Source organism: Choloepus didactylus, chromosome 6 (assembly GCF_015220235.1).
Source record: "Choloepus didactylus isolate mChoDid1 chromosome 6, mChoDid1.pri, whole genome shotgun sequence".
Lineage (NCBI taxonomy): Eukaryota > Metazoa > Chordata > Mammalia > Pilosa > Megalonychidae > Choloepus > Choloepus didactylus.
In genome coordinates, this window is record NC_051312.1 from 30,925,004 (window position 1) to 30,937,106 (window position 12,103).

General features: G+C 39.4%; 1 pseudogene; it reads left to right on the plus strand.

The window, feature by feature from the left end:
• Window positions 1-10,071: 10,071 nt before the first annotated feature.
• Window positions 10,072-10,951, plus strand: LOC119536878 (annotated as a pseudogene).
• Window positions 10,952-12,103: the final 1,152 nt, after the last annotated feature.

A 12,103-nucleotide genomic window follows, 5' to 3' on the forward strand; every position in this document is an offset into this window, starting at 1 on the left:
TCTGTCATTGTCCATTTCTCAGAGAATATTTTAAGCTCTCCCTTATATTTGAAGGACAGTTTTGCCAGATATAGGATTCTTGGTTGGTGGTTTTACTCTTTCAGTATCTTAAATATATCACACCACTTCCTTCTTGCCTCCATGGTTTCTGCTGAGAAATCCACACATAGTCTTATCAAGCTTCTTTGTATGTGATGGTTTGCTTTACTTTTGCTGCTTTCAGGATTCTCTCTTTGTCTTTGACATTTGATAATCTAATTAAGTGTCTTGGCATAGGCCTATTCAGATCTATTCTGTTTGGGGTACACTGTGCTTCTTGGATCCATAATTTTATGTCTTTCATAAGAGATGGGAAAGTTTCATTGATTATTTCCTCTATTATTGCTTCTGCCCCCTTTCCCTTCTCTTCTCCTTCTGGGACACCCATGACATGTACATTCTGAGTTTCATGTTATCATTCAATTCCCTGAGATATTGTTTGTATTTTTCCATTCTTTTCCCTATCTGTTCTTTTGTGTGTAGGATTTCAGGTATCTTGTTCTCCAGTTCCTGAGTGTTTTCTTCTGCCTCATAAGATCTGCTGTTGTATGTTTCCATTGTGTCTTTCATCTCTTGTGTTGTGGCTTTCATTTCCATAGATTCTGTCAGTTGTTTTTTTGAGCTTTCAATTTCTACCTTATGTATGCCCAGTTTTTTCTTTATATGGTTCATCTCTTTTGCCATATCTTCACTAAACTTTTTGAATTGTTTTAGCATTAGCTGTTTCAATTCCTATATCTCAATTGAAGTGTAAGTTTGTTCCTTTGACTGGGCCATAACTTCATTTTTCTTAGTGTCAGCTGTAGTTGTCTGTTGTCTAGGCATGGTTTCCTTGGTTACCCCACTCAGGTTTTACCAGACCAGAACTGGCTCAGGTCCCAGAAGGAGGAAATATTAAGTATCTGATTTCCCTGAGGGTATGTCTTAGAGAGTTGATGCACCTGTGAGGCCTAAAGCTGCTGCACTTTTCCTAACCTGCCCAGCAGGTGGCACCTGTCAGCCTGTCACTCCCAACTGGTGTAAGGAAGTGTGTCCTGTGGCTGTTTTCCCCCAGGCTCTGGGGTCTTGTTCTGAATGGAAGGTGGGTAGTAGATCTGGGCAACACCTCTTTCCCCTTAGGGAAGATATGCCGCCTAGGGAGTTTTCATTTGCATATAAATTGGTTCTTTGTCTCTATGAATCTGCTATCTTCACCCTTGTCTGGGTCAGAGTGCTGTGAGCTGAAAATGGCTGAGGCTTTCTCTACTGCAGAACACTGCAAGCTGAAAATGTCTGAAGCTTTCTCCACTGAGCTGCTCAGGTTGAGAGAAAAAGGGACAGAAAGCCCCCTTTCAGGGTCAGTCCACTGCCCCCAGTTTCACCAATCAGCCTAAGATAGTACCTGGTCCTCTGGGCTCCCCCTCCCAAGACAGAGAAGTTCCCTGGCTCTTCAGGGTGAGCTGTCACTAAAAGCCTCTGTTTGTTGGGGATTTGCAGCTTGCATTGAGCAGTCCACATGTGCCAATTAGAACCCCAGTTGGAGCTGGACTGATGAATATTCACTTGTTCAGAGAGTGCTGCTCTCTATGTCAGTGAGGCTTTGCAGCTTGTGTTGCTGTGGCAGAAGGGGGCTCCATCCACAGTTCTACACACAGATTCCATGCTGCAATCTCAGGTATACTTCCCAATCCAGGTTGGTGCACGATGTGTGGACTGTCATGGTTGTCCCCCAGCAGTTATTCCAGATCATTTACTAGTTGTTCCTGGTTGTTTATTAGTTGTTCCAGGGGGACTAATTAACTTCCACTCCTCTCTATGCCACCATCCTCTTCTGTCCTCTGTGATTATTTTTTAAACTGTTTTTTTCAAACACCATACAATCCATCCTAAATGAACAATCAGTGGTTCCTGGTATAATCACAGAACCATGCATTCACCACCACAATCTTTATGAGGACAATTCCATTTCTTCCACAAAGGAAGAAGAATAGAAAAAATGAAGAATAAAAAACAAAAAAAATTAAATTAAATTAAAAGGAGAGACAACAACAATAACACCAAGAATCCCAAATGCCTCCCTTATATCCCCTTCTTATTGACATTGACATTTAGCTTTTGTATATTGCCTTTGTCACATTTCATGGAAGAATATTACAATTTGACTGTGAACTATACACTCTTATTTGCATTGATTGTATTTTTCCATACACAATCTCATTTTCAACACCTTGCAATGTTGAGATTCATTTCTTCTCCTTCATGGAAAAACATTCTTATATTTGTACTTTAATTACCATCATTGTCCTCTCTAGGTTTCGCTAAGTTATACAGTCCCAGTCCTTATCTTCTATCTTTCCTTCTGGTGTCAAACATGCTCCTAGTCTTCATCTTTCAATCATAGTCACACTCAGCTTTTTTCAGTTTACTTACACTATTGTGTCACTCTCAGGTAATATTGTACTACGCTTTTCTGGATCTTTACAATCCATCCCCTTGAACATGCTGTACTTCTTCAGCATCAAATGCCAAAACATTGTTGTTATTAATAGTAACTAATATTTATTTTAAAGTACTTCATAGAATGAAGTATTTCCTCATCTTCAGTATTTTGGAATAGTTTGAGCAATATTGGTATTAATTATTCTTAGAATGATTGGTAGAATTCACCTGTGAAGACATATAGTCCTAGGCTTACATTGTTGGGAGGTTTTTAATGACAGATTCAATCTCTTAATTTGTAATTAGTCTGTTGAGATCTTCCATTTGTTCTAGAGTCAGTGTAGGCTGTTCATGTGTTTCTAGGATTTTGTCCATTTCATCTAGGTGATCTAATTTTAGCTTTCCATGTAAAAGTCCTTTATATGCTTAGTTAGATTTATTCCTAGATGTATAATTCTTTTTGTTGTTATTGTACATGGAATTTTTTTCTTGATGTCTTTATCAGATAGTTCATTACTAGAGTGTGGAAACCCTAATGAATTTTGCAGGTTGATCTTGTACCCAAACACTTTGATAAATTCCTTTATAGCTCTAGAAGTGTTGTTGTGTGAACTTTACAGAATTTTCTTTATATAGCATCATCTCATCTGCAAATAGGGAAAATTTTACTTCTCCCTGTTCAATCTGGATGCCTTTTATTTCATTTTCTTGCCTTAACTCTCTGGCCAGATCTTCTGTTACAATGATGAATAACAGTGGGGACAGTGGGTCTCCTTATCTTGTTCATGATCTTAGAGAAAGGTTTCAGTCTTTCACCACTGAGTATGATATTCGTTGTGGGTTTTTCGTATATGCCCTTTATCATACTAAGGAAATGTCCTTCTACTTCTAGTTTTCTCAAATTTTTTTTTTTAAACAAGAATGGCTGCTGGATTTTGAAAACTGCTTTTGTGCATCAATTGAGATGATCACGTGGTTTTTTCCTTCATATTATTTATGTGGTGTATGACATTATTTGATTTTTCTTATGTTGAACCATGTGTACATACCTGAAATTAATCCCACTTGACCATGATGTATAATTCTTCTAATGTGCTGCTAGATCTGTCTGCTTGTGTTTTGTTGAGGATTATTTCATCTATATTTATGAGATGAATCAGTATGCAAATTTCTTTTTGTGTATGACATATTTGTTTGGCATTGGTATTAGGGTGATGTTGGCCTCATAGAATAAGTAGAAGTGTTCCCTCCTTCTAGTTTTTGGAAGAGTTTGGGCAGGATTGCTGTTAATTATTCTTTGAATTATCTCTGGGGGAGAGGTTGGTCTGTTGTCCCTCGGGGTCCATGTGAAGACCCACCTGGGCAGGGGGCAGGTACAAGTTATAAAAACACACTATCCTTTGAGAAGGAGCAGGTAAGAGGCCTGGGCACACAATCCTGTATAAGTAACTAAAGGTCTTCTGATTCAGGGGGAGAGACACAAGAACCAGGAAAGACAATGATCAGAGTCTGGCTGTGTTAACAAAAATTATAACATATTAAGAATGCTTAGATGAGCTCATCAGTAGATTTGATATAGCAGGTAGAGAATCAGTTATCTCAAGATACATCGATACATATTACCACCTGCAAAATAAAAAATAAAAAGACTGGGGACAAGAACTTCAGAACAGAGTCTTCAGGAATGCTAGGAAAATATAAAGACATTTAGGGGCCTTATGTCTTCAGAGTCTAATTATCTTGCAGTGTAGAATGTTAGAGTGAGAAGGGACATGGAAGACAGTCTGGTTCAGTCATGTCATGTGATGACTGTGGAACATTGAATCAGAGAGGAGAAGGGACTTGCCTAAAGTCCCCCAGCTGGCAGCCCTGCCTCAGACCAGACCTGTCTTTTCTTCTCCTTTCAGTCTCCTACTGTCCTTATGACTCAGAATATTGGAATGAAACGTCTCCAAATGTTGTATCTTTAGCTTCCCTCTCTCAGGGTGTAACTACTGGATGCTTCTAACTTCTCAAAGTTCTCTAACTGAGCTAATTGGAGCACGTTTTGAATTTTTCCTCTCTCACAGTTTCTTGGCAAAGTTTCATGCTAGAGATGAAAGACTTCATTGGGAATTTGGTCCCCTGATCACAGCATGTGTCTCAATTTATTTTAAATAGCTCAAGCATCTCAGTATGGAAACACAGTCTTGATCTGATAGTGAGTGGGATTACTAAACTAAAAAGCAAGATCTAAAAATCACTCATTAGTTGCTTTCTGTAGACTTTTCTTTTTCTAAACATTAGATCCAATGTTGGACATGGGACAGATTTCTTGAATCCTTCCCTTTATAATTTATCCATACCACCATAGGTTGTTTTTTCTAACATCACAGGATTCATGGAATTTTTTGTGTGGAAGCAATGCTTTCAGTGGTAATTCACATTATCAGTCACAAAATCAGAATATCTAGAAAGGAATCTCAGTATGAAGGAAACAACTCTTGTTTGTGCATTAATGTATTTGAACATCAGCCAATAACTGGCTGTGAGACTTTGAGAATTCACTTAACCTCTCTGCCCTTTGTTGCTTCTTCTTTAAATGAAGGATATTTCTATTAATTGATCTCCAATTTTCCTTACAGCTCTAAAGTTTCATTGATTCAACCTGACAGTTTAGCTGAGATGAAGTGTTGAGCCCACTGGGAAGCTTCAGTGCAGACGAAGGAGCCTGGTGGAAGACTCTTGTTCTAGGGTAGCCCCCGTACTCCAGGCGTCTCCCTTCATTCTCTTCACCCGAGATGTCTCCCTGAGTGACGAGTCCTTACAACAGAGAGTGAAGGCTTTGCTGAATGTGAGGAAAAGAACCTCCAGGTTCAATTCCTTGCTCTAAGGCTGAATAGGGCCCAAACAAGATTCCTGATGTAAATGTAGGTAATTCCTCATCCAGGACAATGTTCCAGGCTGACTGAGTATAAGTGGCTTCAAATTACTGTGCAATCTAGGGGAAGTCACTTTCCCTCTCTGAGCCTCAGTTTCTGCCTCTGTAAAAGGAGATGACAGGGCAGAATGGCTTCTAAAGCATCATTCGTCACTCACATTCTGGGATTCCATGCAGTACCATTTTGGGTCCCATGTGGGAAAGGAAGGATCCTTGTGATGTGAATTTGACCTCATAGCAATAGGTCTGCTCAGCTTTCATGTTATTTCTTTGTCCTTGTTAAATTTCTCCCATTGGAGAGCCATAGTAGAGGATAACATTATACTCAAGAGTTCACACCATCATTTACCCACCTAGACCTTTACATCCTCAGCAACCTTTAATCTATGATTTTAGGGCAAGAGTTCTATTTGAGGTGGTCTTGGGGAGAGAGGAGGTACTTTGTTACTAACTGTGTGTCTCTTGGGCAATAGTGAAAGAGAGTCCACTAGAAATGTAACAAAATACTCGGAAGTCTGAACAAATAGCAGCCACTTTTATTGAGAGCCTCCTATTCTCCAGGCCATCCTGTTAGTGCTTTATGTATTTTACCTCTCATAAATTCTTTCAACAGTCAAGTCTAATGTGAATTCTAAACCTTTCAAAAAATATGAACCTGCATTCCAAGGACATATGATACGTAGGTGGGAGAGCTGAGAGTAGGTGCTGGGTGCAGGGTCCACCACCTTTAATTCCACTTTAAGCAGTTCTCTGAGAGGTTGAGACAGTTTGACCAGGGGCCTTGTTTCGTCTCCTCAGTACCTCGAGTTCCGTGCACCTGGAACTGTCCTTCCACTAAAAGCAGGTCACTTGTCCCTCTGGAATTCCTCACCTCCTTTCTCTTACTACGATCCCCTGAATCCAGCTGCTTGATATAATTGTCTTAAGTTCCACAATTAATTTTTTGTTTACATTTTTTTTAAACATCACCATGTAGGACTTTATGGTAATTTTCTCAACATGAAGACTCAATATGATATTTCTATGTGTGTAAGCCACTTGGCATTTCAAGTGAAAATTGCCCAAGGAACCCAGGATGACACAGAGGAAAATGATGTGTACTGTGAAATGAAATAATTATTTTGAGATTCTATCATCTGGTTTATGGCATGTAATCTATGAAGCAGAAAAAATGCTTCAATGCAAGGTTGTAGCTTCTCTAGCTTTGACCTAGTGCAGTAAAACGTTCACTTTAGAACTAATGATCTGCTTCATTCATTGCTTTACATGGCGAGAAGTTGCCTCGTCAAGGTAACCTGAGGTCAGCACAGACTGAAAAGAAAATGTAGACAGAGAGCTTTAAGGAATCCTGTTCTTATCAACCTGCTTGTTATTCCTTTTATCTTAAAGCAGGAGTAAATACAAACACACACACACACACACACACACACACACTCAGATAAAAAGAGACAGAGACAGAGAGAGAGAGAGGGAGAGAACCCACCTGGAGAAGTTAACACTTAGGTGTTTAGGGAGTTCAAGGAGTAACAGACTCTGCTCTTCAATACAAACAAATGACACACAAACCATTTTGAATGATACAATTAGGAATAAGTTGTGATGTCTTGTGTTTCCAAGTGTAGGTGAAATAAGAAGTTCTTAGTTTTTAAATTCGAATTGAACCCAGTTAATATTTATCAAGTACCATGTGTGTAGTTATGCAAAGATGAATCAGGTAGGTAAGGGAGACAGAGAAATACTAATTATAACAATCACATTAAATAGGCCATAGAACATCATATATTGCATGAAGGAGAATTGGCTGTGAGTGCAGTGATAGGTGATGTTTAACCTGAGCACTAAAGGAAGAATTAAAGCAAGGTGTGCACACCAAGTGGAGGGCAAAATGTCAGCAAAGGCATGGAGGTGTGAGAGCAAGTTTTTTCATACCATGCTAATGATACAGGACTTCATCTTGTAGGAAATCGAAATGCATGACTGGATCAGATTTGCATTTTAGAAGTAAATAATAAACATAGTTTGCATTTATTAAGGTTTATGATGAGCTGAACACCATGTGCCTTATTGCACTGAACAGAATGATCCCTTCATTTAATTTCCAGAGTTGAGTGCAGAGCTAAATGGATGAGAGTTGCAGCCACCAGGGAAGGCTTCATAAGCAATGGGCACGAGTGAGTGGGCAGGATTTGGAGAGGATGCAGAGATAATGGGCTCCTCAGGTAATGTGAAAAATATGAGGGATGCTCTTTTGCTGGGAATGAATTTGTATTCATGAGTTTGAAAGAAGATCGCAATAGATTTGAGGTTATATAGTTCTTAGTGGGCATTAAGGTTGGTTCGAAGGGGCCTGGGCAAGTATTATGGAAAATCTTAAAGGTCAGGTAGAGGACTTTAGGTGTGATTACCAGGCAACAGGGAGACAGAGGTGATTTCTGAGTGATTCAAGCAGGGGGAGAGTGAGGGAGAATCTCTAATTCCAGTTGCAGAATAAACTGGGGGTGAAGGCTGGCACACTGGGAGAAAGTTGGGGCATGTGAGATGCTGCAGTAATCCTCACAGGAGCTTATAGTCCTGCCTGAAGGTGAGGTTGCAGGAAGACAGAGGAAAGAACTGGTAAAGTAGACAGGCTGAGTGGATTGTATAAACACAGAAGGCAGGGGAGAGGCATGAGTTAGAGGTGACTAATGTTTCGGGCTTTGGAATGAAGAGCGAGATAATGCTGTAGTTAGACCTTGTTGTGACAGGTGCAGTGTCAGGTCATCCCTCCAAGAGATAATGACTCACTAACTGCAGCTCTAAGTCCTGTCCATATCCCCAGGGTCACGAAGAAAAGAGAAAAACCTGAGTCTCACACTCTCCTCTCTATCTTGGTCTTTCATTTTCACAGTTGATGGGAAAAAATCCTTCCCATGAATTGGGGTTTCCTGTAATACTCCTGCTGTTTATGGTGAAAGCACAATAAACAAACCTGGACAAGTTTTTGCATTGGCCATGGGTCAAGGTCATTTCTCTAATGCACTGGAATGGCTAACCCCTTTCTCCTCCAGGTGAGATGTGGTCACTTCCCCTGTCTTTCCTTGGATAGACCTAGGTTTCCACCGACTCCACCACTCATGAGTTGTGTTTCTTTGTGCAAGTTACTTAACCTTTTAGCCTCAGTTTCTCATCTATCAATTACCTACCTAAAAGTAGTAAAATTAAATGCAGGGATGATTGTAAAGTTCTAACTACAGCCCAGCACATAAAGACGCTGAATAAAGGACAGCAGCATGTGATATTGTGTGGTTGTTGGGATGACTACAAGAATTTTGTTCATCAGGTAACCATAAGCTTTAATTTCCTGCAGAACACTAGATTATTTCCCAGTCTTCTTAGGTTGTTTTTGATGACCCCCTGATTTCTCTTCCTGCAATCCACTAAGCAAGCCCCAGCTTGCTTCTTCTCACTCTTTAGGTTGGTCTTTAGTGTCCTTCTAATCTATTCAATCCACATTCTTCTCCAGTTTCTATTGAGGCAAATTACTGAAGATTCTGTCAGCAGATTTTCATTTTGCATATCTTTTCAAATTTTCACCATGAAAGAAATTTGGGGGGTATATACTCCATTTTCAGGATGGTAGCACAAGTGGAAGAAGGAAAGATGAAGGGAAAATAGATTCCTTAAGGTAATTTTAAATGCAGAGAAAATCTTGAGGTATTTTTCTATCTCATTTTACAAGTGTGCTCTTTAAATCACACAGATATGTATGCTTTATGAGGATAAGGACTGCCTTTCACTCTTCTTTAATATGTCCTGAAACACTAGGCACATGGCCATGGCCTGAAAGTCATTTGATTCTGGAATGAATTAAAATAAATCCTCACCTGCTGCCAAGTGATTTCCAGTGCATGGCAAACTTTAACATGAAGCGAGGAAGCCTGTGCATACCCATGCATTATGTCAAAACTATTGTTTGATTGTGGGCTATACTCTGATCAACTTCTATGTATCTGCTTCACTTTTGGGTGTCATAATTTTCTCAAAATATTTGCAAAAATTCATGAGGCCATGGGATTGGGTGACAGTATATTTATGGACTGAGACTATAAAGATACTTTGTAGTTCAAGTAAAGAAAATATCAAAGAAACTATTTAGAATGGGAGAAGTAACTATGAGAACGTCATTCCTGAGGGATAAATGGAGGAAACAACAGATCTGGGATGAGAATCTCTTAAGGCAAAAGACTGATGAGAAATTATTGTGATTGAGAGAAATATTAGCAAATAATATTGGTGAAGTTCAGTGCTGAGATTTTTATTCTTCTGTGTGGCATACTTGAAATAATAAACAAGTTGGAATAAAATGATCTGGTTCTAATTCTGGGTCTACTCCTTACAGTGAGACTTCATTAATTCACATCCTCTCTGAGATCAATTTTTTTAATTGTAACATTGGAGCCATGGAATTTTTTTGACCTGTCTTGAAGAGTATCTTATACAGAGTAGACAGTTGAGCACTGAATGGATAACTTTTATAACTAACTAAATAAAAAAAACAAATCAGTGAGATAATACATGTGAAAGGTTTCTATAAACTTGCAATGCTAAACAAACATGAGGGATAAGTGTTATGATTGAATTTTTTCTGTCACAGGGCTCTTCCTCTATGAATCATCTTCCACAAATGGAATCCATGGCCAGTAGAAATAATGTGAATGAGTTCATTTTTTACTGGCCTTTTCCAGGATCCAGGGGTGCAGAGAGTGTGCTTTGTGGTGTTTCTTCCCTTGTACCTGGCCATGGTGGTGGGCAATGGCCTCATCATCCTAACAGTCAGTGTCAGCAGGAGTCTGCATTCCCCTAGGTACTTCTTCCTTAGCTACCTGTCCCTGGTGGAGATTAGTTACTCCTCTACTACTGGTCCCCAAATTAATCACCAACTTACTTGCAAAGGTCAAGTCCATCTCCCTGGAGGGATGTCTGGCTCAGGTGTTCTTCTTCCATTTCCTTGGGGTCACAGAGATCCTTTTGCTGGTGGTGATGGCTTATGACCGCTATGTGGCCATCTGCAAGCCTCTTCATTATATGTCCATTAAGAGCCATCAATTGTGTTATGTACTAGTTGCTGGCTCCTGGCTGGGGGGCTTTTTACACTCTGTAATTCAGATTCTCATCACCATCAAATTGCCCTTCTGTGGTCCCAATGTGATTGACCACTACTTTTGTGACCTCCAGCGATTATTCAAGCTTGCATGCACCAACACCTTTGTGGAGGGGGCTGTTGTGTTGGTCAGTAGTGACCTAATTGGTCTGTACTCCTTCTTCATCTTGGTGTCCTCCTATATCATCATCCTGGTCCACTTGAGGAACCATTCTGCAGAGGGGAGGTGCAAAGCCCTCTCCACATGTGCCTCCCGCATCATGGTGGTCACCTTGTTCTTTGGGCCTGTCATCTTCCTCTACATGCGGCCATCCTGTACCTTCACTGAGGACAAATTGGTGGCCGTGTTCTACACAATGATCACCCTCATGCTGAACCCCATCATCTACACACTCAGAAAAGCAGAGGTGAAAAATGCCATGAGGAGGTTGTGAGGAAGAAACTGAACTCATGGATATAGGAAACATGGGAATGGAGTAAGTCAAAGATAAGTCTGATTATTCTAACACCATAAGTGGATTTTAACTTCAGTAGGATATTAAAAACCCTCAGAAACACATATAAGGACTTAGTGTTACTTCTGTTGTGATTCTCCATAGTAACCAAAACTCACTGGTATCCTGGTATAATGTTCCAGTGACAGAATTTTGATGGTCTTGCAGTATCCTAGGAAAGTTGACTGACTCCAAGATATCCACAAATATCATAGGATTGGGCACTACGAAGACTTAAATCATGTACAAATGTGAAGGAGAACAATTTGGCAAATGTCAAGGAGAACAATATGGCAAATGTTTTTATAGGTTAAAATTTCTCTTCCTCTGAACACATTTTTTTATTCTTTCATTTCTCCTTCCTTCCATCCAGCTTCTCTTTCTTTAACTCCTACTTGATAACGATCAATATTTCATTGAAACAAAATATATTGACCTGATGAATTATCTAGTGATATTTGTGGGAAGAGGGTATGTTTCTATAAATCTCATCCCGGAATTTTTATGTTCTTCTCTTCTGTTCTTATCCTCTTTGCCACAGACCATCTCCTCATGAATACTAGAAAAGTTCCCAGAGAAATTTCAGCTTTTCTGACATTTTGGCTCTAAGGACAGTAATTAAATTTCTCTGGGTTCTCACACCACATCCACAATCCATAAATAAAACTAATATCCAGATTACAGATTTGTGTCCATTTGAAAAACATGGTGGTGTAACATGCTTCAGAATCTTTTTACCACTATCAGACAGACCCATTTTCCTCATGTCTCTGGACAGAAGTTAAAGGGTTGCAAAAACTGGGCAAGTGCTGAATTAAGAATAAGGCAACTTTAAAACATTAGGAAAAAGTCTCATGTCAGCCATTGATGTGTAAATCCACTTTTTACTTCTTAGGGTATCTAAAATGCAAATGTATGAAAAGTAATGATGAATCAATTCTTTTGGACTCATAATGTGTAAATATGTAATTTTTGGCATTAACTCTCCTGTCAAAAGGCAGAGATTGGAAAATGGACATAAAGTATGACCAAAGAATACACTCTTTATAAGAGACTCATCTTAAATTCAAAGACATAAGTAGATAAAGTGAA